At 31.6% G+C, this 25,573-nt stretch overlaps 1 pseudogene; it reads right to left on the minus strand.

Annotated features, from left to right (window-relative positions):
• Nucleotides 1–21,283: 21,283 nt before the first annotated feature.
• Nucleotides 21,284–25,304, minus strand: LOC149513779 (autophagy-related protein 13b pseudogene; annotated as a pseudogene).
• Nucleotides 25,305–25,573: the final 269 nt, after the last annotated feature.

Consider the following 25,573-nt stretch of genomic DNA (forward strand, 5'->3'; position numbering starts at 1 on the left):
AAAAATAATGCTAATGTAATGCATGTAATGCAGATATCAAAGTCATGAAATTCTAATCAAAATGTAGTAATATGGTCCTCAAGACTCCACCATATCTTATATTTCTTTTCCAACTCTAGCTTCTTAGCACCTAGAACAAGTTTTGTCAATGATCTTTGCCATCTTGATCATCATTTATAGGACTCTCAATACTAACAATTTCAAGACAAGTTTTATCCATTGCCCCATATCATTTAATCATGACTCACAAGCTCTTCAGTACTAGCAATTTCAGTATAAGTTTCATCCATTGACCTATACTATTCTCACTATTTGATCACAACTCATAAGTTATGTAAGCCAATCCATCACTATGTTCATTTTTGGGTCACATCATTTTTCTAGATTTTGTTGAGCAATCGATCCCCATGTTCATCATTTGGCCATCCCATGTCATTTTTCAAGTTTCTGCTATCTCTTCATCATTTTTGCCTTATCATCTTGGGTTTCTTTCAAATGAATACAAGACTTTTTTTTTTGCACATTGTCATTCATTCATCATCATTTCAAATCATGACAACTACAATGCAATCATATATTTTCTTGATTTGTTCTGGGGATATAACAATAAAAGAACACAAGGTGAATTACGGGAAAAGTAATCAATAAAGAACGAGTTTGATACAAAACAAATAGGGAAAGAAACAAATGTCATTGGGATGAATGCTATATCCAAACAATGAATATTCAGATAATTCTGAATATGAATCCAGGGTTCTTTTTCAAAAACTCATTCCATTGACTGTTTAAATCATTTTGAGCTCATCAAACTTTACCTCAGTTTCTAGAAATCTTTAGATACTTCGATCATCCATATGATAGAACTGTCCATCAAACTTTTTAGTTCAAATATTTTTTTCTACCCAAATTGCCCTTTTAGGTTTTCAATTTGAGTCATCATTTTCTTTCATTTCCATTTTTTTTTTCTTTTTCATTTTTTCTCTCTTTTTTTTTTCATTTTTTTCTTTTCTTTCCTTCATTCATTCACCTATCTTTCACATCAATCTTTAGAGCAACCAAACATGATTATGTCATTCCATCATGAGCATGCCTTAGCCCAACATGTAACCATTCAATTCAATCATTCACATTTGATCCAAATGAACTTTTAAAGGTTGTAATGTAGACTATGGTGAAGGGTCATAAAAGAAATGGATATAATAGGCTCAAAACATGTATTAAAAGGGTTCAAAACCAAAGGATCATCACTTGATGCAACTTGGCATTTTGCCCCCATTTCACGTTATTTCACTACTTTTTTCTTTTTCATCAATCTCATTCTTCACAAAAAGGATTCTCATTTCTTTGCTCCAAATCAAGTGTGGTATTTTTCTTTGCTCTCTTTTTTTTTAGACTTTTTAGACTATTTTCTTTCAAAAATTATCCCCTAGTGTAGAGGGTGATCTTTGGTCGGTGCTCTTTTTAGAGAAAAAAATCATAACAAGCTCAAAGGGGTAGCAATGAATGATTTTTCAAATGGTAAAAAAAATGACTATTTTTTATCTCAAATGTGAATAAAAATTTCTTTGAACATCATCTATTAAGCAAAAAAAAGCTCATGAATTTGTTTAAAAGACTACACATCTTCAAGATATATTAATTTCACATTTGTTAGTAGCTGACTTTCATCGCTCAAATAGTCTCATCAGATCAACGTGAAAGAGTTCTCAAAATTAAATCCCAAAATTATTGTTATCATTGTCTTAATATTCATCATTTAAAATTTGAGAATAAGAATGAAAAAGTTATGAAAGGTAACAGAGCATGAAATATGGTTGAGTGAAAAAAAATGAAATGAAATGCATTAAATTGCCTTTTATTGAAATGATAACAAATGAAATTCTACTGCCTAAAAGAAACCTAACATTACTCTAAAAGAAATCCTAAAATGATAAGAAACTTCCAATCAGCTTTATAGTCATTCCCCAAAATTGTACCCCTGTGTAATCAGGTGAAAGATCTTTATTAACATCTTGCCCCTCAATTCATTACAACTCTCTGGGCCTTTTCTGACCAACATGTTCTTGATTTTCACTTAGAGCATTGACATTGTGATTTGATAATAGATTGCCACTAATATTAGGTGTTGTTGCTCTTCTTTGATCAAAAATTACCATTCCATCATTGATTAACCATTGCACCTTATGCTTTAGAATAGTCTAATTTTTAGTGAAATGGCCAGCAATTCTATAGTGATAGTCATAGTGAGTTGTAGCATCATACCACTTAAGATATGATGATTTGAGTGGCTCCACACGATTGGGGCCAATCAAGTGGCTGTTATAAAGCTCTTGATATAACTCTATATAAGTCATGGAGATTGGATCGAATACGAGTTTTTCTCGGGTAATTTGTGTTCTAGTAAACCACTTGTTGGGTTAGCAAAATAAGCTTGGGGCTTTGTGAAAGGTTGAATATTAAGGCTGTATGTGGGAGCTTGAGGGCTAAAAATAGGTTGATATGTGGATGAGTAAGATGGTTGGTGTATAGGTTGGTATGGGTAGGATAAAGTATTATTCACAGCAGAGTAGTATGTGAAGTAACCTTGTGGATAAGGTTGGTATCCCCTAAACTGTCTGTCCAAGCCCACATCTTGAGCTTCAATCTCTTTCTTCTAAGGTACCTTCTTGATTTTTTCTCCTTTCAACTTATCATTTTTAATGGTATTCTTAATAATTTTACTTGAAATCACCATGTCAGTAAAATTCTTTGTGACATTCCCTATCATCTTTTTATAATAGAAAGATTTCAAAGTGCTGACAAACAATACAATGATCTCATTTTCAATCAAAAGAGGTTGCACCTGAGTAGCCATGTCCCTCCACTTCTTAGCGTATTCTTTGAATGATTTAGTCATCTTTTTTTTCATATTTTACAAGAAAATACGATCATGAGCTAAGTCTATGATATGTCAATATTAATTGATGAAGTCATGGGCCATATCACTATAAAAACGAATACAATTCCTGTCTAGCTGGACATACCACCTAGCAGTAGAGCCAGTGAAGCTATCTTGAAATACGTGCATCAAGAGTTTTTCATTATTGATATGGGCAGCCATTTTTTGATAATACATAGTAATGTGAGTCTTCGGATACTTTGTACCATCGTACTTCTCAAACTCTAGCACCTTGAACTTCGAAGGGATAACCACATTTGGGATTAAGCAAAGTCTAGTAGCATCAACAGAACCATAAAACCTAATTCTTTTTATAGCCCGCAACCTTTATTCAAGTATACTAATCTTCGAATCTTCTTGAAATTCTACCACCTTTGTCATTTTTTTGTCCTTCCCTTTCAAGTCATCTAGATCAAGAACTTGAATTGGTTTTACTACTTTTTTAGTAAAGACATGATTCACATAGCTATAGTAATAGCCTGAGTTCGAAGTTGATGGCATTTCAGGGAATACAAAATATGTGAATTATTGTGGTGGTATATCCTGTGTGGACTGAGCTTGTTGTGGCCTAAAACTTGAAGGATATAGAGGGTCAACCACTTTTTGTGATAGAGGGCCCTGTTGGCTTGTGTTATCTTCTATCTGTTTTCTCTTGTTCAACTTATTGAGGACATCCAGAATCTTACTCAACTCATTTTCAATCTTTTCCTATGCTTTTTCTAATTTTTCAAATCGGTGAGAGTTTTTTTGCTCCATTTATCTAACTCAGGCTCTTGTGTTATATTGATGGGTGAGGTTCTTGCTAGATGAAACTATTTTTGAACCTTGAGTACCACAATTATATGGTTATTAGAAATTATGAGTTCTATGTATAATATGCAAATGTATGCATGAAATATACTAATATTTGCCACATCACAATTATTGATAAAAGAAATCTCTGTTTGAAACTTTATTAAATAAAATTTCAAAATTACATCCTAAAAAAGTCAAAACAATATTCTAAAGTCCTAAACATCATCCTTTATTTCTAATGCCTCCTTATAAACATCCTAGCTTACTGGTAATGATTTTATGCTTCATCTAGAAAATCAAGCAATTGTTGTCCATGCACTCCCACTGGTTGCACCATAACCTTCAAATTTTCCACTTTTTTTCCATTTATGTTGCTTTATTTGCAACAATGCATATTTGATCAAACAAATACCTTAGATGCCTTTGTTTTTCTGTGCACATGTCTTTCCATAACTTACTCTATTAAGCTTGTTTCCTGCATTCATCAGACAAAGCTTCTACTTGTGCTATGTGTCGATCCACTATGTCTGGTAGCATTTGGCTATGTCTATGTAATCTGGCAGTGGCCTTTTGTTCTTCCTCCACCCTCACTTTTAACAATTCATTTTTTTTTAAAAGCCGGGCAAGCTCGAGTGTGACTGATGAATGTGTCATGTCTAGATAATTAAATAAGGCTTTCCATTGATCTTTTTGTTCTGTCAGACTCTAGATTTTCATTAATCTTTTTGTTCTTTCTTGAAAATTTTATATTAAATAATCCAACGATGGAGTTTCTATAAGTGAAACAGTAATTTTCTTACATACTCTTGAGGTGAGAGAATTTTCTTAATTTTCTGCCAAAAGTATTGGAGTTAATTAAGAATAATTTTTAAAAAAATAATTACTTGGTAAAATTTTTAAAGTCTTTTGGATAATATGAAATTAAGCTGGTATCATCTTTCGATGAGCGTTGTAAGGGTGCTATAACCTTCCTCACACGTAACCGTACTCTTGAATCCTGTTTTGGTTAGTAAACCCGAACATATTCTTTTAAGGACCCTTAAGCTTAAGTGTTCCTTGAAAGAATAGATTTTTTAGGTGGTCAATCGTACCTAAACAAAAAAGATTGGTGACGACTACTTAAAGTTAATGTCAAGCGATAAATCTTCAGATCTAGACGTTATGACAGTTTGATGACTCCACTAGAGAATCAAGAGTCATGCTAGCAAATAAATTCGTGTTATCTAAAAAACCTAATAAAATTGAACCTTTTTGTATAAATTTTTTTATTCATTCATTCTATTTATTTACTCTATTAATATTATCATTCATATGCATGTACATAACATGAGCTCTATACCTGAGCTTCGTCTCTTAGGAGGGAGTAAAGTACCTATTACTTTCATGAGGTTTTAATACCTCCAAAGTGCTTACAAAATACTCTTACTCAAATTGAACATTTTTTGCTTGTATCCTGTAATGGGTGAGGATTGAGGTACCTTACTAGTTTGTAATAGACAATGATGTAAGAAATAATTTGGAAACCTTTAGACTTTAACTTAGCACTACATATAGTGAACCCTAGAAGTGCCTAGCCTATAGATAGAACCATCTCTTTCCCTTTAGAATTGACAAAAAGTATAAGATTCATTTTTCTTATTATATGTGACATTTTAATTTCTTTAGTTATTTGTTTATTTATTTCTCTTTATTTGATGTAGTAACCTCTTCTCTTATTCATGTTTGCATGATCCATACTCATATCATAAAGTTACATAAAAAACATTTGTCTGAAAGATGATCTTTAACAACGAGTTTTTCATGGACTTCACAAAATGATCAGTTTGCTCTTCATCTGTATTTGCTCCTTGTGAGTCAATCAATGAAGTAAAGGTCCAGTCAGAAAAGATTCAACTAAAGATGAGGGATTGTTTACCAATCAGATATGATTTTACTTTATCTTAAGAGACATTTATCTTCCTCAAACAAAATAATCTAGAGGATTTGGTTGATATATGAAAGAAAATGAGTCCATTAAGATAAGAGGAGTTTTGCCAAGATATGGGCACATAGCACACTTTTTTACAGTAAATGTCAACAATCAACTAATTAGAGCTACAATGCAATTTTAGGATCCTGCATACAAGTGTTTCATCTTTAATGAAGTGGACATAACGTCAACCATCGAAGAATACTTGACCTTGTTGGGCCTGTGACAAGATATATGTTAAAAAAACACAATTCAAGATTTCATAAGGATTTGGCTCATCTCATGGGGATAAACAAGGAGATTGTAGATTCTCATATAAAGAAGAAACAAAAACAACTTTGCCTACCTTGAAAGTTCTTTCATGATTTCCTAGTGCAACATACCGATGAAGAACGAGGGTTAGACATATTTGCCTTAGTCATATACGAAATGGTGATATTTTCAAAGGTTCTGAGTTATATTGAAATAGCAGTGATCGACTTCTTCGAAAGTGTGATTAATGGCTGTAACCCTTCAATGATAATATTAACAGAAACTATCAGATCTTTGAGTTATCTTCATCAAATTGAAAGACGTTTTATAAATTACATAAAGTTATTGTACCTATGGATGAAAAGCCACTTCAAATGAAAAAAAAGGTACTTTCTTGAAGCTTTATGTCGCAATTGAGCTTTGATGAAGGAATTCTATGAAAGTGGGTAGTCAAAAGGAAAATCTAAAAAAAAAATGTTTGGCTTTCTTATAAAAACTGATAAGTGCCAATGTAAGATAGTTAGTCCCATGGATGAATCATGAACCTATACTATATCAATGTAGAGATAACGTTGTGATCCCACTTCTAGGTTTATGGGGAGTAACAAGTTATGCTTCACTTCTAGTGAGGAGACAATTTGGGGTAAAACAGTTCATTCCTATGATGCATAAGCTTCGTCAATCAAATTTTTCTTACAGTGAGCCAAAAGCATTTCAGAGGATGAATGAGCTGATTAAAGCATGAAAAAACCCTCATATAGTGAATCTTGGACCATTCACTAATAAGATCACTCAGAGGTGCTTGGGTTGGAGAGCAAGATGAAGACAAGAAATGGTATTCACTTATGAAAATTTTTTACCACCAACAACAAAAAAACTTGAAGGGACACCATTAAAATTGGAGCTTGCAGTAAAAGAATTTGAGTCTGAAAAAGATAGGCTAAAGCAAGAGATTCAGAAGCTTCAAGAGGAGAAAGATCAGTGGAAAGATAAGGCTGAAAAATAAGAAGCTAAAGTCTACAAGATTGCTAAAGAACGTGATACAACTATTGAAGACCTAGCGAAGCTGCACCAACATAAAAGGTTATGTGTCAAGGTAAAAGCTAAAAAGATAACAATCGCTGAGTTGATAGATGAAAATAAGCGATTAAAGGAAAAATATGCTGAATTAGAGGAAAAAAGTACCCAAGTACAAATAAAGAATAATATGTTGAACAGCTACCAAAGCAAATTAAGACAAAGGTTGAATGAACAAGAAGACTACATTGCTGCACTGGTTAGAAAACATAGAAAGTGATCATACCAAGTTTGGTGTGGTGAAAGGAAAAATCTAGGAAGACAGAAGTGCATTGAGCACTTAACTACCCAAATTTACAAAGAGGTATGTAAGACAAGAGAGATGATAAAAAAGGCAGAGGCATTGAAACAAATGGCAGCCCCAGTACGAAAATATGGGCAGCCTCTCCTGAACTTCATCGAGGAAGCCAAAGACCAGTATGAGTAGATCAAATAATTTTATGGTTATAACTCTAGGATGATAAAATCTATGTAAACGAAAGTTCTTTGGAATAAATGAAATGTTTTGGTTGAATACTATCTTAAGGCAAATGTTCTTTTTATGTATGTATTTTCATCCATTGCATTTTCATTCAATACATTTAACAAAGTAACCATAAGATAGTTATATAAACTTACTAATTCTAAGATATAGTATTCAAGGTTCAAGAATAGCTCAATCCAGCAAGAACCTCACTCACCGATATAACACAAGAACCAAAGCCAAATAAATAAAGCAAAAAAACTCTCAACGATTTGAAAAATTAAAAAAAAACACAAGAAAAAATTGAGAATGAGTTGAGTAAGATTTTGAAAGCTCTCAACAAACTCAACAAAAAAAAAGGGATAAAAAAATACAAGCCAACAGGGTCCACCATCACAAGAAGTGACTGACCCTCTATATCCTCTAGGTTTTGATCCACAATAAGCTCAGTCCACACTGGATATACGGTCATAGCAGTTCACATATCCTGCATACCTTGGAATGCCATCAACTTCAAACCTTGGGCATTACCATAACTATTTGAATGCTGTCTTTACTGAAGAGACAGTAAAACCGACCCAAGTTTTTAACCTCGATGTCTTGAAAGAGAAGGAGAAAGAAAAAACAAAATTGATGGAATCTTAGAAAGATAAGAAGATTAGTATGCTTAAACAAAGGTTACGAGCTATAGAAGAAATTGAGTTTTATGGTTCTTTTGAGGCTACTGGGCTGTGTTTAGTCCCAGATGTGGTTATTGCACCCAAGTTCAAAGTATCAAAATTTAAAAAATATGATAGTATAAAATACTCAAAAATTTATATAACCATGTATTATCGAAAAATGACAACCCGTGCCCATAATGAAAAACTATTAATGCATGTTTTTCAAGATAGTCTTACGAGCTTCGCTGCTAGGTGGTATATTCAGCTGGACAGAACTCACATCCGTTTTTAGAGAGACATGGCCCATGATTTCATGAATCAATATCGACATATCATGGATTTAACTCTTGATCGTTTGTCTTTACAAACATGAAGAAAAAAGTAAATAAGTCATTTAAAGAATATGCCCAGAGGTGGAAAGATGTAACTTTTCAAGCACAACCACCTCTAACTGAAAAGGAAACTACAATGTTATTCGTCAGCACTCTGAAATCTCCCTATTATGAAAAGATGGTAGAAAATACAACTAAAAATTTGGTCGACATGGTGATTTAAGGAGAAATTATTGAGAGTGCCATCAAGAATGATAAGTTAGAAGGAGGAAAGGCATCAAGTAAAAAAAAATTGAAGCTCAAGTTGTGAGTTTTGATAGGCAACAATTTAGAGGATATCAACCCTACCCACCACAAGGATACTTTCCATATTATCATACTGTAAATAACACTTTTCCTTACCCATATCAACCAATCCACAGTCATCTTACCCCCAAACATATCAACCTTCTTTTAAGCCTTAAAGTACCGCATACAGTTTCAACACTCAACCTGCCTCAAGACTTCAGACACGTCCAGCTAGCCTGATGGGTGGATCACGAGAGCAACAAACTACTTGTGAAAAACCTGTATTTGACTCAATTTTGATGACCTATACAGAGCTATATCGTGAGCTTTACAATATTCATCTAATTGTTCCTAGCAAATTGGAGCCACTCAAGTCACCTTACCCTAAATGGTATGATCACATAGCCTATTGTGACTATCACTACGGGATTACTGATCATTCCACTGAAAATTACACTATCTTGAAATACAAAGTACAGCGACTGATCAAGGATAAAATGATTAGTTTAGATACAAGATAGGTAACTACACCAAATGTTAGTGGCAATCCTTTGCCTAATCACAATGTGAATGCTCTGAGTGAGAAATAAGAGCATCTTTTGAAGAGAAAAATGACAGATATTAAGACCTCTTAGTCAGCTGTTTGATGCTTTATGGAGAGCTAACGTGATACAACTAGCGGGTTTGCACAGTTATCATGAAATATATATAGCAGGCACTAGTTGTAAATATCATAGTAGAACAATTGATCACTTTGTTGAAGCTTGTGAGCAGTTTCACCAAGAGATACAAAAACTCTTGAATTCATACCAGATGAAAGTTCATGAAGAGGGGAAAATGTAAAAAGTGCGAAAGTATCCATGACTGACAAGCCAACAAAGTTTTTTCTAAAACCAGTGATGATTCACTGTAGGAATAAGCCAAAGTCAGTCATAGACAAACTTATTCCCAGGTCGATAACTTTTAAAATTTTGACTCTATTCTCATATAAAGATGATAAAGTTGTACCTTAAAAATATGGTTGTGATACAATAGTTCAGGGGCAAGAGAAAAATGTCTCTAAGACTGACATCGCTATTATAACTGGTGTAAGGAGCATTACCCGAAGTGAAAGATGCTACACTCTAAAAATATTGAAGAAAGCTAGAAGAGAAAAAGTCAAGGTAAGTGAAAAGCGAAACAACCTTGAAGTGAAACCTGAAAAGGATCGTCTGAAGTCGGTGTCAAAAAAAGAGACTTGTAAATTTTTAAAGTTGGTAAAACATAGTGAATAGTTAGTTGTTAAACAGTTGAATAAAATACCAGCACAAATCTCATTATTATCATTACTGTTAAACTCAGAACCACATCGAAATACCCTATTGAAAGTGTTGAACTAAGCATATATGACACAATATATCTGTTGAATATGTGAACCACCTGACTGGAAATCTAGTTATGCCAAATTATATTTCATTCAGTGATGATAAGATTTTTCAAAAAGAAGGAAAAGTGCCAACGCTCTACTTATCACGATTAAGTGCAAGAGCTATATCATAGCTAAAGTTCTTATTGATAATGGCTTTGCTATCAATGTCATGCCTATGTCAACTTTGACAAGGCTACTAATTGATTAATCTCATATGAAAAATAATCAAATGATCGTCCAAGCTTTTGATGGGACCACAAGAGAAGCACTAAGAGATATTGAGATGCCTTTGTAAATTGGGCCATGCACTTTTAATGTAATGTTTCAAGTAATGAATATCTCTCTATTTTACAATTATCTGTTAAGAAGACCATGGATTCACATGACAGAGGCTATTCCTTCTACTATGCATAAAAAAATTAAGTTCAATATGAAAAGCAAGTTAATGGTAGTGTTTAAAGAAAAAGACATTCTAGTGACTCAGCCATTGAATGCTCTATATGTGGAAGCTACTAAGGAAACGATGGAATGTTCCTATCAATCTTTTGAGCTGGTTAATTTTATGGGTGAAAGACCTAAAAATCAACCATTTTCAAAGATAGTGATGAGCCAAGTCATTAATAAGGGTTGGTATTCAGGAGTAGAGCTAAGTAAGAACTTACAGAGAATAACAGAGCCTTCAACAATAGTAGACAATAATGAAAGGCTAAGCCTAAGCTATGAAATAACAGAATAAAAGATCAGAAGAAGACCAATGGGTAAAACAACAAGATTAATGATCATCCCACACTCATACGAGACTTTTAAACCTGAAAGATTCATGTACCTAAATGCAAAAGAAAGTTTGAAAGAGGCATTCGCCCAATTGACCATCCATGCTATTGAAGATGAAATAGAGCTTGAATAAAATGGGTAGATTCGCCCTTGTTCGTCAGATTATGAGCTAAACAATTGGAGTATCATTGAGATGCCATATACCTTTGAGACTAATGCAATGTAATCATACATCCCAATAGCTATTACGCAAGGCATTGGGGTGATCTTTCTTATTTGAACCGTTTATCTTTCATTATTTTAATAAAAATTAGGAAGGATGCATTTTCATTCATTTTTTCTTGTGCCTTCATTATTGTCATTTTTTCATTTTTCAAACACATCTTGTCAACATATCCCATTTCATTTAATTTCAGCTCTTTAAATGAACAAGAAAATTATGATGACGATCAAGAGGTTAATTTTAAGAATTCAATTAACACTGATGAATTTAACAATAAAAATGATTCTGAAGAGTATGTTATACCTTCGGACCTAATGAGACTAATTGAGCAAGAAAGTAAGCTAATTGAGCCTCATCAAGATATAACTGACTTAATGAATTTAAAAGATGAAATGAATAAGAAAAAAATCAAAATCAATACTTCACTTTCATCGAAAGATAAGCAACGTTTGAAAGATCTACTTCGAGTATTCATAGATGTGTTTATTTGATCTTACCGAGATATGTCAAGTTTAAATACAGAGATAGTAGAGCACAGACTGCCCCTAAAGTCAGAATCTAACCAGTCTAACAGAAATTAAGGTGAATGAAACCTGGAATGCTATTAAAAATCAAAAAAGAGATAAATAAGCAATTTGATGCAAGTTTCTTACAAGTGGCTAAGTATCTAAAGTGGGTAGCCAATATAATACCAATTTCAAAGAAAGAAAAGTATGAATATGTGTAGACTATCTTGATTTGAATAGGGCTAACCCAAAGGATAATTTTTTTTTGCCTCATATCGATACACTGGTAGATAACACGGCTAGACATTCTATGTTCTCTTTTATGGATAGGTTCTCAAGGTATAATCAGATAAAAATGACTGTAGATGATATGAAAAAGACCATTTTCATGACCATGTAAAAAATTTTTTGTTACAAAGTCATGCCTTTCGGGTTAAAGAATACTGGGGTAACATATCAAAGAGCTATGGTGACACTCTTTCATGATATGATGCACAAAGAGATTGAGATGTATGTAGACGATATGATTACAAAATCTCGTGAGAATAAAGATCATGTCACCAACCTTAGAAAGTTATTTGAGAGGTTAAGAAAATTTTAACTTAAGTTATACTCAGCCAAGTGCCCCTTCGAGGCAAAGTCAGGAAAGTTGCTAGGCTTTGTGGTCAGTGAAAGAAGAATTAAAGTTGATCCAGATAAAATACGGACCATTCAAAGTTTGTCACCTCCGAGTACACCAAAAGAAATTCAAGATTTTTTAGGAAGATTAAACTACATTTTGCAATTCATATCTCAGCTTACTTATAAATATTATCTCATTTTTAAGCTTCTCTGTAAAAATAACCCTGAAGCATGGAACGAGAAATGTTAGGTGATTTTTGATAAAATTAAGCAATACTTATAAAATCTTTCAGTATTGGTGCCATTTATTCTAAAAAAAATCTTAATTTTATACCTAACAGTGTGCAAGAATTCAATGAGATATGTGCTGGGGCAATAAGATGAGTATGATCGAAGAGAGAGAGCTATTTATTATCTGAGCAAAAAATTCACTGAATATGAGTTCAACTATTCTCCTTTGAAAAAAATATGTTGTACATTAACTCGGACTGCCAAAAGACTCAGACAATATATGCTTTATCATATCACTTGGCTTTTAGTAAAACTGGATCCAATTAAGTACATTTTTTAAAAGCTTTCTTTGTCTGAGAGAATTGCTAGGTGACAAGTAACGCTCTCAGAATATGATATCATATATGTGAGCCAAAAGGTAATCAAAATGATTGTAATAGCTAAGTTTCTTGCATATCGTACTATCAAAAAATATGAACCAATAAGATTAGAATTTCCTGATGAAGATCTGATGACTGTTTCTCAATTAGAAAAGGGGAAGCATGAAAAAAAATGTTGGAAGATATATTTTGATGAAGCTGCCAATGCCTTGGGACATGAAATTGGGATAATTTTGATTTCTTCAGAAAAACAATACTATCCTATAACAGTGAGGTTAAATTTTAATTACACAAATAACATCGTTGAATATGAGGCATGTGTCATTGGTCTACAAGCTGCTATAGATAGAAGAATGAGTATTAAAAGTGTTTTGAAAACTCAGATCTAGTTATATATCATTGAAAAGAGAATGAGATACGAGAGATTCAAAACTTGTTTCATATATTTTAAAATTGATAAAGTAATTTGAAGATATCAAGTTTGATCATTTACCCCGAGAGAAGAATTTGATTGTCGATGCATTAGCTACTTTGGTTGCAATGATCCGAATTAATGATAGTTCTGACATTCAGCCCATCAAGTTAGATGTCAAAAATATGCTAGCTCACTGCTCAAATGTATAAAAAGAGAAGGATGAGAGGCCTTGATATTATGATATCTTACAGTACATTAAAAATCAGCATATCCAGTCCAAGCAACAGAGAACGATAAAAAGGTCATTCGAAGATTAACTGTGAGCTTTTTTCTAGATGAGAATGTTCTGTACAAAAAGAGCCATTATCAAGTATTACTAAGATGCGTAAGTAAAGTTAAAGCAAAAAAAAATCATTGAAGAGGTGCATGATGAAATATGTGAAGCATATGCCAATGGAGATATAATGACAAGACAGATCATGAAAGTAGGGTACTATTGGTTGGCAATGGAAAGTGATTGCATTGACTATGCTCGTAAATGTCATAAATGCCAGATATATGCTGATAAGATTCATGCTCCGTCATCTGCTCTATATGTTTTGGCATCACCTTGATCATTCTAGATATGGGGCATGGATGTCATTGGTCCTATTATCCCAAAGGCTTTTAATGGGCATAGGTTCATTTTCGTGATGATAGATTATTTCATGAAATGGGTAGAGGCAGCATCATTTGTAAATGTAACACGATCTGTGATTTGCAAGTTCATAAAAAGATAAATCATTTATAGATATAAACTTTCAAAGAAAATTATTTCAGACAATACTAAGAATCTAAATAGTAAGATGATGCAAGAAATATATGCCTAGTATAAGATCAAGCATCATAACTCAACATCATATCGGCCGAAAATGAATGGGACAGTAAAGGCAACTAACAAAAATATAAAAAAATTCTTGAGAAGATGACTGAGACCTATAAAGATTGGCATGAGAAATTATTGTTTGCACTGCATGTATATCGAACGTCAGTGCGTACCTCTACTAGGGCCACTCTATTTTTTTTGGTTTATGGAATGAAAGCTGTATTATCAGTAAAAGTAGAGATCACATCCTTGAAGGTTCTAAAAGAAATTGAACTGAAAGAGGCTGAATAAATTCGAGAGCACTATGAATAGTTAAATTTCATTGAGAAAAAAAGATTGACGACGCTGTGCCATGGTCAGCTATATCAAAGAAAAATGATAAAGGTTCATGATAAAAAAGTTTGACCTCATTGCTTTCGAGAAGGAGAGTGGATCTTGAAAAGAATTCTTACAAATCAGCATGATAATAGAGAAAAATAGACTCCAAATTAAAAAGGACCATATGTGGTGAAACGAGCTTTCTCGGATGAAGCACTGATACTGACTGAAATGGATAGAAAAGATTTGCCCCATCCTATAAATTTTGATGTTATGAAGAAGTATTATGCGTGAAAAAAAAATTAAAAAAATAAAAAAAAAAACTCAATGCAAAAACTCCAAGAAGGTGATTCGAGTCATAGGGGATTATCTAAGTTGAAAACCTAAAAATACAGCTTAGGTAAGGAAGATATAGCATCAAATCTAAAAATTCGTTGGAATGAAGGCTAGCATAGTCTGATAAGCTCTAAACTATTAAGTGCATCAGGTGGTTGAGTTTTTCAAAAATGACCTTGGGATGTGTTATCATGATTGTCCGATTGTTTATTTTTGGGTATTTTTCCCTTACCTATCTTTGTAATTCTTTCATGGCCAAAGTTTATCGACGTTTTGCTAATAAAAGACATTCTACTTCATATTTTATGTGTCCCTTTTGTTGATTATTTCCTAACCATCTTTATTCTTTTCTCCTCCATACCTTACAATGAAAGAAATATGTGAATGCATTCTTACTTTTTTAGTTTGAAATAATGATTAATAAATGAATAAAAGCATAAAAGATTACTACATTACATTAGAGAAGTCAAGAGTGATAAAAACAAATTCGAAATGTTCAGTTTCTGATGAGGACATTGAATTTGGGAAAGGGTTTTAAATGAAAGAGATATCTGAAAGTTACGCTGACTCGATCTTTGAAGAATAGTGTAACATGATCTTTGAAGAATAAAGGATTCAAGGCACAAGAAAAGAGCTTGAAAAACTCAAGTACCATAACTGAATGAGAATTAATTAGTCAGCATTTGTATAGCATGCATTGAATTCCACATGCATTGCATATATTACATTTTTAAAAAAAAACACAATGCATAAATTCAAAAAGTAGGGGTATTCCAAGATCTCACATGAAAAAGGCAGATGTGAAGACTTTTCGATGTAAAAGTTTCAAATTTGAAGAAAAGCTTGTGAGATAGGTTTCTAATCCTTGAAATTGGATATCTTTTACCATTATGATCGATTTGTAAAACCCTTGGACATAATCTCTTGAAATTCCTTCAAACACGATCTTTGACTTCTCCAGACATGATTGTCAATGAGAAAATTATTTTTCAAAAGTCGTGGTGCCTTTGTTTATAGGAGCAATTTATTTTTCAAAGTTATGGTGCTTCTATTTAGAGGAACAATTTATTTTTTAAAAATTTTAGTGCATCTATTTAGATAAGCAATTTATTTTCAAAGTTGTAGTGTCTCTGTTTAGAGGAGCAATTTGTTTTCAAAAGTTATGGTCCATCTGTTTAAAAAAGCAATTTACTTCCAAAAATCGTTAAACATTTGTTTAAGGAGCTTTGCTTATTTTTCCAAAGTCGATGAGCCTCTATTTAGATAAGCTTTGTTTACTTTCCAAAGTCATTGAACCTCTGATTAAAGAAACTTTGATCAAGATTTTAATAAAAAAAACAACAAAAAATGTCGAGTTAAGTCTTAAATGAATATCTACGTCTTTAAACAATTTTTGTTTCACAAAAAATATGCAAAGAAGGACAACTATAGACACCCAATTTAGTCTAGGCCCGGATCAATTGGGCCTCGCCTAAATGGGCAAGATGGGCTATTTTTTTATTTTTTTATTTTTGTTTATTATTTTTATTATTTACTATTATTTATTAGTTATATTATTATTTATATTACTATTATTATTATTATTATTATTTATTTTATCTTTTTTTTTATTAAATTAGGTGATAATGATTAGATTAATTAAAAATAATCCAAAAAAATGGTGAAAGTTGATTTGACCGTGAATTTGGGGGCTGACAGAGTTGAAATTGAATTCAAAGTTTGAATCTCAATCCCAGATGAAATTGGGATTGATCAAAAACTCTTTTGATCAATCCCTATAAATAGATGCTGAAACGTACAGGAAAAGACACAACAGAAAAGTGAAATAGAACCAAAAAGTGTTTAAAGGTAGTTTAGAAATTTTAAAAAATTTTTTTGAATTTTTTAGAGTTTTTTTTGGAATTTTTGGAAATTTTTCAAAATTCGACAAAATTTTTCGGTGAGATTTAAGTTTTCGAAAAGTTTTTCGACGAAAAACCCAGATTCTAGCCATATTTTCCAATTTTTGATGTACTTTTTTAATTTTTGATTAAATATTCAACCGAAAACTGGGTTCTACTAGAGAGAGGGAAAAAAAAAAGAGGGAAACAAAGAAAGAGGGAAGAAAAGCATCTGAAGAAAATCAAAAGCTTTTGCCTTTTATACCCATTGAAAACGACCTCGTTTTGACCTTACTAAGACCCATGATCCGCGCGTTTTCCATTTGGGCCATCTGACCTATAGCGCAACCTGCTTTTGACCCAAGTTTGACCTACACCTAAGCCAGTCTTTCCAGTCAAGCCGAGCCACCAAGCCGCATCATCCAAGCCATGGTCTGTGCTTGTAACCGAACTAAATCCCAGCCGTTAAACCAAGCCGCCTTAAGGTTTTTTTTTTTTATTATTATTATTGTTGTTATTATTTCTAAATTAAAATTATTTGGTATTCTTTAATTTTTTTTTTATTTTTATTTTATTTTATTATTATTTTTTTATGATTTTTTTAAATAAAAATTTATAAAAGCATTTTTAGAAAAAAATTGAAAGTATCAATTTTTCTTAAAAATAAAGTTTCTAAAATAAAAAATTTCCAAAAGCATTTTAGGAGAGAGTTGAAAGTATCAATTTCTCTTGAAAATAAAGTGTTAAAAATTATATACTTTTAAAAAAAATTGAAAGTATCAATTTTTTTAAAAAATAAAATTTTTAAAATAAAAATTTTTAAAAGCATTTTGGAGAAAGTTGAAAGTATCAATTTTTCTTGAAGATAAAAAGATTTAAAAAATATTTTTTAAAAAAAATTGAAGTATCATTTTTTCTTTGAAATTAAATTAAAAAGAAAAGCATTTTAAGAAAAGTTGAAAGTACTAATTTTTCTTAAAAAAGTTTGACAAGAAAAATATTTTTGAGAAAAAGTTAAAAGTATCAATTTTTCTTAAAATAAAACTTTCAAATGCTTTAAGAAAAAATTGAAAGTATCAATTTTTCTTGTATAAAAGTAAATGAATTTTTTTAAAAAGAAAAAAATTTATATCTAAAATTGAGTTTTTATTTTCTTTTCCTTTTCTTTCTTGAACACAATGATTCAAATGCAATTTCAAGCTCAAATCCAAAATTTTCACAAACAATGAGAGGGAATACTTTAATTCAATTCTTGGTGATTATTTGAAAGAAAATGAGATTTTTCACCAAAGTTCTTGTGTTAAAACCTCCCAACAAAATGGGATTGCATAACATAAAAATTGTCATCTATTTAAAGTCGTTCAACTATCATATTTATCAATAATGCTTTTAAGTTTTTTTAGGGAGATGCTATTTTAACAGCCCCATACTTGATCAATAAACTTCCTAGTAGAATTTTCAATTTCAAAACACTATTGAATATGTTACTTGAATCATATCCATAAACTATGCTGTTTACCTCTTTACACCCAAAAGTCTTTGGTTGCACATCTTTTGTTAACAACAAAAGTCCATCTTATGGGAAACTAAAACCCAGAGATATAAAATTTATCTTGATTGGTATTCTCCTACTCAAAAAGGATATAAGTGCTAGTATCCATTCACAAAACAAAGATGTCACAATTTTTGCAAATCAACCCTTTTACCCAAAACCAACTCTTCATGGGGAGATACTAGGTAAAGATAGGCTTTGAAAATTTTCCATTCCACTTTTTATAACATCTGTTATTCCTATTACGTCACCAACATAAGCTAAGTTGGAAACAGGGACAGGTTCATTTATGCTTAATCCTCAACAAGAAACAAAGTTCGATGTTTATTCACGACGTAAACCACAGCCTTAGGAAGTACAAATTTAGTACAAATTTTTGTGGCCCAGCCATATTGTCAAGAATCTGATCCATAAGTAAATTCTAAATTAGAAAATACTAAGCCTATAACACTATCACTAGTGAATACCAATTCGTAAGCAAATTTTGAATTAGAAAAGTTTGTCCCTACCACACCATCACTAGTGACTACTCCACCTAATGATCTAGACAAACCTATAGCACTTAAGAAAGGTGTAAGATCGTACACTCAACACCTATTGTCTAATTATCTATCTTATAGTCATTTGTCTACTTACATTTTGTACTATGATAAAAAAAAAGATTAAGGAAACTAAAATCTCACAAATATTCATAAAACTCTAAAAATCCCAAAATAGGAAGTTGCTATGCTTAAAGAGATGAGAGCATTGAAAAAGAATGAGACATGGGATGTTGTAGAGTTACCTAGAGAAAAAATACGAATTAGATGTAAGTGGGTGTTTACTATTAAGTATAATTAAGATGGTGGAATAAAGAGACATAAGACCCGCTTAGTTGCGAAAAGATTTACTCAAACTTTTGGAGTATAGTACACTAAAAACTTTGCTCCAGTTGCTAAATTGAATACTATAAGGGTATTACTTTCACTAGCTACTAATCTTGACTCGCCATTACACCTAATGAATATTAAGAATGCATTTCTTAATGACAAGTTGGATGATGAAGTTTATATGGATTTGCCTCATAGCTTTGGAAGGGGAAACAATGATAGGAAGTTATGCAAATTGAAAAAGTCTCTCCATGGTTTAAAACAATCACTAAAGGCTTGGTTTGATCGCTTTGCAAAGTCAGTAAGAAGACATAGATTTAGCCAAGGACAAATTGATCACACTCTATTTTTTTCAAACACTCACAACGTGAAAAAAAAGACTATTTTGATCGTTTATGTTGATGATATTATATTGACAGGTGATGACACTGAAGAAATAGAAAGGCTAAAAAAAACTCTTGGAAAAGAATTTGAACTTAAAGATTTTGGACAACTAAAATCATTTTTAGAGATGAAAGTTGCAAGAAGCAAGAATGGCATTATTGTTTCCCAAAAGAAATATACGGTTGATCTCTTGAAAAATACCAGCATGCTTGGCTATAAACCAACTGATACACCTATAGATCTTAATACAAAGCTTGGCAAGAAAAGAGAAATTCTAGTAAATAAGGAGAGGTATCAACGACTAGTTGATAAGTGGATCTACTTATCTCAAACAAAACCTGATATTGTCTTTATAGTTAGTGTAGTAAATCAGTACATGCACTCTTCATTTGAGGAGCATTTTAAAGCTGTGTATTAAATCTTAAGGTATTTGAAGGCCACACCTGATAATGTTTGTTGTTTGAGAAGAATGAACAAAAAAAAAAGCATTCACAGATACAGATTAGGTAGGATCAATTGAAGATAAAAAATCCACATCTAGGTATTGTACAAAGATTTAGGGTAATCTCATGAGGTGGAGAAGCAAGAAACAGTCTATTGTTGCTCGAAGTAATGCAAAAACAAAACTTAGAGCTTGTGCACAAGAAACTTGTGAACTTATTTAGCTAAAGAGACTTTTAGGAAAACTAAAAATGACAATTGAATAACCTATGAAACTGTATTATGATAACAAGGTTGCTATAAATATTGCTTATAATCTAGTGCATCATGATCAAACAAAGCATGCGAAAGTTGATTAGCATTTTATCAACAAGAAAATTGACATATAAGTGATCTATATGACCTATGTTCCTGCAAAGTAACAAGTAACAGATACCCTAACAAAAGGACTACATAAACCAAGCTTTGAGACTCTTGTTGACAAGCTGATAATGATAACTATCTATTCTCCAGCTTAAAGGGGAGTGTTGACATATTATGTATCAAATTAGGATCAATATCCTGATTTGTTGAGATTTATATTTCTTGTCTTTTATTTGCTTTTATGTTTGGATGATTGTGCCTTGATTTTGTAGGTTTCTTTGTACATATCAATACCTCTATATATTTAGGGTTTCCTTTTAGTATAATAACACTAAAAAAACATTGTTTTTATCATTGTTTTCAATATTTCCTCAAGAGATTATAGTAATAAATAAGTTTTTTATGTTAGGTTGATATAATTTTAGAAAGTTTAAAATTATACTAGTATTAATTTATAAAAAGTACTTTTTGAAATTATTAATTATTATTTACTTATGTTTGATTAAATGTTAAAACATTATTTGGGTATATTTCATTTCTTTCTTTTAAAAAAAAAATCTAACTTTATTCGTAATCGGATTTAATTTTATATTCTTTGATAAAAATTTAAAAATATAAGGAAAATAAAATTTGATAAAAATAAAAATAAATAAAGGAAATAAAACCATGGTGAACCCAAAATTATTACTTTTTGCTATCATACTAAAAATATATTTATTAGAAAGAAAATAAAATTTTTAAAATTATTAAGAAGGAAATTAAAATAACATTTTTTCTCTAATTTAAGTTGAATTTTGAAAACCAAGTGCAGAAATGATAATTCTATTTCGTTATTAAAAATTTTAAAAGTTATATTTATTTTTTAATAAATATATTTTAGTATGAGAGGAAAGAGTAATAATTTTGAATGTATTATCTTAAATTGTAATTCTCTCTTATTTTTATGCTAAAATTGATTAGAGAACCATATTGACACCATTTTAAAAGGTTTGGGACTATCATCCAACAATTTAAAGATTAGGGATCAAAATCAAATCCAAATAGAAGGTTTAGGACTAAAAATGTACTCAAAAAGTTAAACCTAAACAAATATTTTCCTTTAACAAGCTAGCCTTCCTGTAACTTGTACCAAACTGAAAGGAAAAAGTTACTGACAGCAAAAAGATATGTATAGAAGGTTTCTGCAACCAACACATCCTTCAGCCAATAACATGTCATTCTTAATCACCCATCTTTTGATTAATTTAATTTATTCACCAACCAACAATGAGAATAAGTATGTCAGCTTTTGTTTGGGCTTCCTCAACAGAAAGGCCAAGTAATCTAAAAGTGGCCCCCAATCCTCCCTTGTGACCTAAAGACATGCTCATATTTCCATAATTAAATATTGCTAAATTAAAGATATCCAAACAAATATAACACATAGACCAATACTAATTGCACATCAATCGAACCAGCTTAAGTACGATTAGCACTGTTTTCTGCTAAATATATCTGACACTAGAAACTTGTTATGGTAATATGATTGAACTTCATATCTATTAAATATCATAAAATTAACGGGCCAAGTTGTCTTTCTCAAATCTAGAAAGCAAACTTTATTTGGTAATTCTCCATAGAGGATAAACAGATACCTATCCCGATTCCTGAACCAGATATTCCACTATGGCTACTACGAGGACTCAATATTGAAATTATAATGCCAACCAGGTTGTCTTTCTTAAAACTAGAAAGCAAACTTTATTTGGTAAGACTCCATGGATGATAAACAGATACTTATTCTGATTCCTGAACCACATATTCCACTACAGAGGCTCCTACCTGCTAGATATTGAAATTTATGATGCAATGTCTCTTCGACTGAAAGAATGATTGTTCAGTTTCCTAGAAATGTCATCAACTTTGATGCTTACATCACATCTTGAGAGATCAGAACTAGTTCAAGAAATTTTTCATAGCGAATGGAGAATTAATACTATTAGCATTCACATGATCGCTTGCTTATAAACTCTTTTAGTAAGTATATACCATTTAGAGCAATTAAGACAGCAGCATCAAGAAATTAATCCAGGTTAAGGTAAAACAACAAAATTAAGTCCTGAACTAAAACTGCTTAAGACAAAAAAAAAAAAATTGATGCCACATTTTTCAAATTCATGAGAAAAATTAAAAAGATATCAAATCTTCAAGAAACCAGCATAAAAAATAACTCTAGGTAGTTAAAAGTAAAATTAGTAAATTAATTGAATGTATTGAAACCTTCCACAAATGATGCAAAAGGGTTAATTTAAAAGTACAATTTATGTGATGTGTTATCTGTATTACCTGCTTCCTGGGTCTGTCGCATCATCATTCTCCACATCAAATGGACAAGGAAATTCAGGGTCATCAAAATCATCCCGTAAAGACCTTGGAACTTCGGGAAAATGAAACTCGAGGTGAGCTGCTGGAAGATGCCTTCACTCTAGAATATTTCCAATAGTCTTCTTTCTTGATAGCAAACAGCTAGACGAGACAAAAATAAATAAACAAATTCCAAAGGGCAAAACAAGATACACTAGAAAACACAACATACCAATGATGAGTATATGAAATACCTTCTCAACGGTTACACGAATTCGAACTGAACCCATATTATTATCAGACTTAGAAGTACCAGCTTTTGTAATTAAGGGGAGATGATGGTGGCAAATTTTGCTTGCAGGACAACACAGGGGAATTAGCAAGCTTAGGAGCAGGTACATTTACAGGAGCACTTTCAGAACGTAAAAGGGCTTTTGACAGATGACTCCCAGTAATGTGTATAGGGGGTGATGGTGAGGGGGAAGGGAAAGGGGAGGCAGAGAAATTGGGAGGACAATACTCATCAAAATTGATATATTCTTATGAGCTAGTAAGGTCTCAAGAGGATGAGGAGGTAAGCTCATAGGTGGCAAACAGTGAGAGCTTGGGTTGGAAACCGAAGAATGAGATTCTAAATATGTTCATGATGGTGAAAAAGAAACCAAAGGCGGTGAAGCCTTGTAATGGTCATAACTCTAACCATGTCTTCTTGAGAATGGCAAAGATGAAGGAGAGTTGTGCGACACAGGAAAAGATGGGAACCTCCTCAGTGGGTCTGCCAATGGGCTTCCAACATAATCTGGTATAAATTGAGGGAACATATGGGTTGATGACTCAGAGCTTATATCTGAGATTGATGACCGGAACAAAACTGAAAAGCAAAGCCTTCCACATGATGTGTCCAAAGGGGTAAACCAAAATCGTTGCATTTCTGCCACTTCTTTACAAGTGAAGGGTTTCAACAAAAGAGGATACCATAGGAACAAGCTTAAAGGCATGAAGTTGACCAGATGAATTGAGATCACAAAAAATCTTGTATGCAGGTAAAAGCCTAACAGTCATGTATAAGGACCTCAACAGCAATATCAATTTCTTATATAGCGTACTCAAATTATTACTACTTAACCTTACACTTCTTGTTCTACAATCCCTACAGTTTCTACTTTCATGCTGCATAAACCATCTTTCTATAGTCTTTTCACTTTTTTTCTCACTACCTGAATCTTTTTAATCAGAATCAGAGATTCAAATTGCGTTGTGGACACGTTTTCGGTCGTGTTACATTTATCACAATTGCGTATATAACGAAAATCATTGCAGTCATCAAAGTCGTGAATTTTTTTTAATTTTTCATAATTTACTATAAAATGTAGTAATTATAATTATAATAATAAAAATTAGTACTTATAATTTTTAAAGTAATTTATGATATTTTAATTTTTATTTATAAATTAAAATAATTTTTTCATGTTTTGTAGTTATAATTCAAAATGAAAATGCATATTATAAATATTTTTCTTTATTATACGCATGAAGTTCAAAGACATAAGTATTATAAATGCATATGATGAAAAAAAATATATCTTATATGAAGTTATTTAATATTATAATTAATTTAATTAAAAAATTAGTGATGAATATTTTAGATATTTTTATAACATATGTTTATTGGAGGAATATGATAAAACTAACTGATTGACTATAGATAAATATACCTTATTATTAGATCAAATTTTCAAGTGTAACATTTTAAATAACTAAATTAAACCAAAATAATATAATAATAGCAAACTAATCTTTATTAACTAATAAAAATATACAATTAACAATAACATTAATAATATTAAAATTATATAAAAAACTACTAATTACTTTTAAAATGATAATAAATAAAAATAAATTCACTAATTAATATCTCACATTCTCCTTAAATTTTTATCAAAATCAACAAAAAAAAATTCTCTAAAATATTTAATTTCTCACCAAATCATTTGCTTTTTCCTTTTCATATTTTCACCTAAATAAGAAAAAACAAAATATAATGTACTTTTAAATATCACATGTACCTAAATTTTAAGTTAAAAAAAAATACTATGATTGGTTGATTTGGCTCAACTGAATCCAAACCCTCCAAACTTTTCTCATATCCATGTATTCTTCAAATTTCACCATTAAATTTCTAAAAAAACAAGACATGATTGGAGCGAAAAAGTATAAGCTGGATCCAGCAATAGTATCCGAGGACTTAGTAAGAAAGCAAGTGAAATAGCTAGGTCATTCAAAAGAGCAGCTAAAAAAGCCCTTAATAGGGCAGGGTAGGAAAACCAAAATCAAGAGAGAACCTTTCAATAGACTCCGAAAGAAAGAGATCGGCTTGGTGGGCTCAAAAAGAGATGGTTAATGAATGCGAATGGGAGCACCAATTGCTAGAGCACAATCAGTATCAGTACGAGTGAGAATTGTATCACGCTCGCTCCATCGCTCACTCTCTAAAAATCGGCGGGCATGTACCTTGCTTCTTCTATCTTCTAACCTCTTCCAAATTCCATCCACGCCAACTTTGTCTTTGTCCTCAACCCAAGGCACTTGCGACGCTATTATCGAATCCAAACCTCTCATCTTCTCATTTTGTCAGTTAAAAAATATTTTACTTTTTCTCGACTTTTAAAGTCTGAGATAATTATTGATTGACTTCAATAACATATTCTTTGATCTTGATTTAAGTTTGTATTTACTGATTAAATTATAAATTTAAAAAAAAATTTTGTTTAAAATGTGATTTTTTATATGAAATTCTTTAACTGTTTTGTGAATTTTATTCACAACCCAATTTCGGGTATGTAATAGTGGCGGAAGCTATTGAAACCTCGAAATAGCAGCCGCAATGC

This window comes from Durio zibethinus, chromosome 18 (assembly GCF_047325235.1).
Source record: "Durio zibethinus cultivar Kanyao isolate XHJ-2024 chromosome 18, ASM4732523v1, whole genome shotgun sequence".
Lineage (NCBI taxonomy): Eukaryota > Viridiplantae > Streptophyta > Magnoliopsida > Malvales > Malvaceae > Durio > Durio zibethinus.